A 5,046-nucleotide genomic window follows, 5' to 3' on the forward strand; every position below is an offset into this window, starting at 1 on the left:
GGAGTAATTAAAAAAGTAGTTTTTTCGTGATTTTGTACGAATGGCCGCTCTCTCCGCTCTCACTCGTTCCACCGAGTTCGTTCGCGAAAAGTTGTCTAAAACAGGGGAAATTCGAGAAATGTCGTTTTGTTAAAACAGGTTTTGTTAAAACATTACAAAATTTACGATGGCCCCCGAAAAGCGAGAAAATTCGAGGATAACTACGAGGGTCCGTGCAACTGTCGATAACTGAACTCGGATAGTTAATTTTTACTCTGTACTTTTACGCATGAGATATGGACGAACATCTCGTACGTGCGAAGATTAAATTAATTAAAAGAGCAGACGTCCGTATCAATTTGGTCAACTGTCCCTTACATTGGTAACAAACAGCTTTCCTCACGAGTAATTTATTCTCAAGTTTCGTTTCAAACGTGCTTCATATCCGTGGTGATTTTCGTTGTCATCAACCTTTTATTTACACGCAGCTTCACCTGTTGCATATTAAAATTTGCAATCGCAAATGTATAAAAAAAATATTCAAAGTACGATTACTCCAAATATTACCGTGCACGCAGATAAATCACTTGAAACGCCTAAAACGATGAACTACTCGTTCATATTAACTCTGTGTTGATCATTTGGAAATACGTCATCTTTCGTATTAATATCGAGTACTTTCTCGAGTGATGGCAATATTGCCAAAGTGAAACGTCATCTTCTTCTCGACGATTAAATCAACATTTAACAGGGAACGGAACATATTTGAACGCACGTCGCTCGGGAATCCGGCGAAATAAAACGGAAGAATTTAATTACGGAGACGAAGGCCGAGATTACGAATGCTGAGGAAAGGGATGATCGTTAAAAACCGAAATGAAATTTCAGGGCGAGCGAGGAGACGTCGTCTCTTTGCTCGCATTTATCTTCCAAACAGAAAAGACCACCGAAAGAGAGAGAAAGAGAGAGAGAGAGATGGAAGCGGAGAAAAAGAGACAGGAGGAGCAGATAAGGATAAAACGAAGAAGCCAATGGCTCGAACGAGATCTAGGTGGCAACGGGCAAACTCTCGAGATTTCCTCTCGGAAGCTGAACGCTGAACGGGACGAGCCACCTGTGACAAATTACAACCGAACGATCCTTTCTATCGACGCCATATTGCGTCGCGAGGACACTATCGTTTCGCTACAGGTGAACATCTATCGAGATTGTTCCGAGTGTCGAACTTTAATAAAGCTCTCTCTCTCTCTCTCTCTCTTTCTCCGAGAAGACATTTCGTTGCACGTTGTATCTCGTGGACATTCATTAAAGATTAAAGAGGGGGCAGGAACGTTGTTGAAGAGAAATCAAGAGCGGCGAGATTGTCGATGTTTCATCAAGATGTCAGTGGCTAATTAGCCGCTGAGAATGAGATACTCAACGAAAGGGAAGCAAGACGAAGCGACGCGTTTGTTTTTACGCTGAAAAAGTACGCGCGCTCTTCTTTCAGACGTCAGCCTGACGAGCTTTCATCGCGACGGGGGGCTGATTGGGAAGTTTTTTTGCCCGGGTGGATTTTTGTCGAACCGTCGGAGGCGTAATGGCTCCGATCGAGCGATCGAATTGGGACCTAATCTGCCGGCTCCTCGTTGCTCGCTACTTCAGAAGATAAATCGCCGATTCGGAGAACTTGGAGAAAAATATAAAGCATCCTGGATATTAAATGTATCCCTGGATTTCATGAATATAAGACAGTACATCATGATATCAAATGACCACCAAATTTAGTGTACGTTTCGTATTTCGTGCGTCGAAAAATGATCGACTGATAGCCTTTGGAAGGAAATTTTTCTAATTCTATCTATTAAAGCAAGTTTAACCAAAGTTTGGAAAAGAAACAGGATTTCATAAATATAAAACAATAAATGATTACCGAATTTATGTATACGTTTTATATCTCATACGTCACAATGAAACTTCCAATTTTACTTAGTAAAGCAAGTTTAGCCAAAGTTTGAAGAGGAAGGATTTCATAAATATATAAGACACGATAGATTGCAATATTAAATGAGGAAAATGCAACAAATTTTCCTGGTAAATTCAAATTTCGGAGCAGAAACGACATTTACCAAACTCGGAAGATATCCCTGTTGCTTTACACGGAAATACGAGTGTCAAATTCGACAACAAATCTCATCGATATCTGAAGAAATCGCTCGCATTCCAAAAACGGACCACCCTGATCCACGAGAGAGCGTTCGTTGCCTGACGCTGCCCAAATTATCCTCGAAAACATTTACGCGTTTCTATCTGCTGTTCGTTTTCTCCCGATTGGATTCGCCATCGTCATCGTCTTAAGCCGTGGAAAGAGGCTTACGCTGATTGACGGGGAAGTTAGCAGAACTGCTGGATCGACGATTTATACGCTCGTCCTCCACGTGTATTAAGGCCAAATGATTTTTCCTTTTGTCCAAGCTTTGACGTACACCATCGTCCCCGCAACGAAATCGCGTCCAGCGACTTCGGGCCTCGTATCGTCACGCTCGTTCGTGTAAGCCTTCTCTATTCGAAGATTTAGAAAGCGATCTTTCCACCTGCCTGTCTCGTCTCGGGACGAAGGAATCGAGATCGGTAAATCCGATCGATCGTCATCCACTGGAGGAATTAGAGATCTTAGCTTAGGGGAATTTGAAACGTGGACTCCGAACGCGGGATTTGAAGAAGTAAGAGTTACACGGACGAAAGGAGGAACAGAGAGAGAGAGAGAGAGAGAGAGAGAGAGAGAGAGATTTTCTACGTCTACGTTTCTGACGTGTCTGAGATCTTTCCTTTTTGGACGAAGATCTCTAAGGTAAGATTTGTTGGAATTTTAAATTAGAGTGGATTTGTGTCATCGGTGGGAGCTAGCTTTTTAAAGTTATCTGTGATGATTTATCGTGGAGATAGCTTTTAGGAACTAGGTGTGTTTGATGATGACTTAATCGGTTGAGTTAGAAGTTTGTAAATCGATGTTCACGAAATATTTCGACTACGATAAAAGCTTCTTTTCGATTCTCTGTTTTCGCGTTTTTTTACATTTCAATAGCTAATGAGCACCATGTTGAGATTTATATTGAATAATATAAGAAGAAATATAATATAATTAATACAATAATATAATTATTATACACGTGAATTTTAATAGTTAGTGAGCACCATGCTGAGATTTATATAAGAAGAAATATAATAAAATTACTATACACGTGAATTTTAGTAGCTAATGAGCATCATGTTGAGATTTATATTTAATAATATAAGAAGAAATATAATATAATTATTATACACGTGAATTTTAGTAGCTAATGAGTACCATATTAAGATTAATATTTAATAATATAAGAAGAAATATAATATAATTACTATACACGTGAATTTTAGTAGCTCTAATAATATAAGAAGAAATATAATATAATTACTATACACGTGAATTTTAGTAGCTAATGAGCACCATATTGAGATTTATATTTAATAATATAAGAAGAAATATAATATAATTATTATACACGTGAATTTTAGTAGCTAATGAGTACCATATTAAGATTAATATTTAATAATATAAGAAGAAATATAATATAATTACTATACACGTGAATTTTAGTAGCTCTAATAATATAAGAAGAAATATAATATAATTACTATACACGTGAATTTTAGTAGCTAATGAGCACCATATTGAGATTTATATTTAATAATATAAGAAGAAATATAATATAATTATTATACACGTGAATTTTAGTAGCTAATGAGTACCATATTAAGATTTATATTTAATAATATAAGAAGAAATATAATATAATTATTATACACGTGAATTTTAGTAGCTAATGAGCACCATGTTGAGATTTATATTTAATAACATAAGAAGAAATATAATGTAATTAATATAATAATATAATTATGATACACGTGAATTTTAATAGCTAATGAACACCATGTTGAGATTTATATTTACTAACATAAGAAGAAATGTAATATAATTATGTTATACGTACGTATGTATAATCAGAAATTTCTACGAGAAAGGACGCTTTAATTAACGACTTCTACTTAATGTCGCAGAACAGATTGCACAAGGGGCAAGATCCAGAGAACTATCACGGTTACCTTAGCGGACACTGGTGTCTCGTCACGTGACCTGATAACTTTTGTTGCATCTGGCGACCGGTATCGCGAAGGGAATCTCGTCAGGGTGATGCGAGATCATAGATAACCAGCGTTTACGCCGGAGAGGATTTCAAGTTCGACTAGGCTCTAGACTAGAGCAAAGCGAGTGGCCTCTCGTTGCTAACCCTATTCGACCTTCTCGTCCTCCTTTAAAGCTCTTCTTCCATCGGGCCGCCTCCGACTCCGCGGCTTGCAACCAGAGGCAATTATGCGACAGCTACCACTCTCGTTTCAACCACGTGCTTCCTGTTACTCGATTACTGCGAGGGCAAGCCAAGAAGAAGCCAGTGCGATACTGACAAAAATCTGGACCGATGTTCTAGAGAAGACCGGTGGCAGTAAAAACGAAAATTAATTTATTAAAAAAAACTCACATCCCTAACTAGAAAATCAACTGGAAAATTCAAAGATAGCGATGGGGTATATAGTTTATTCTTAGGCTTATTTGAAATGATTTAGATTTTAGATACGCTCCTGCAGAATATAAAGGGTGATTGAGGGTATAGTCTGAAATACACTGATTTAATTATGACAATTATCGCCAATCATATTGAAATCTACTGCATATTTATGTCGAATGAAATATGTTGCAGAATCACACCCAAGTAAGAACTGATCGTAGAAAACACCCTTTACAAGCATCGGTGGTTTAGTGGTAGAATGCTCGCCTGCCACGCGGGCGGCCCGGGTTCGATTCCCGGCCGATGCAACAACCCTTATTTTTTTGCATTTTCTTCACCAAAGAAAACAACAATACCTAACCTATTTCGATAAATTTTTCGTATCTAACAAAAATCGTTCTTTTTCCTTTTTTTTTTTTTTTCTTTTTGTTCCAAGTACAATCCAATAAAAAAAGAATTAAAATGTTACTTTTTTTTATTCTTT

General features: G+C 37.4%; 1 non-coding gene across 1 annotated transcript; it reads left to right on the forward strand.

Moving 5' to 3' along the window:
• The first annotated feature begins 4,799 nt into the window (after positions 1-4,799).
• On the forward strand, positions 4,800-4,870 carry Trnag-gcc. The gene has a single exon. It is a non-coding gene; the product is annotated as a tRNA-Gly (tRNA).
• The last annotated feature ends 176 nt before the right edge of the window (positions 4,871-5,046 follow it).

The sequence above is a fragment of the Frieseomelitta varia genome, unplaced genomic scaffold (genome assembly GCF_011392965.1).
Source record: "Frieseomelitta varia isolate USP_RPSP 00005682 unplaced genomic scaffold, Fvar_1.2 scaffold_617, whole genome shotgun sequence".
In the NCBI taxonomy this organism is placed as follows: Eukaryota; Metazoa; Arthropoda; class Insecta; order Hymenoptera; family Apidae; genus Frieseomelitta; species Frieseomelitta varia.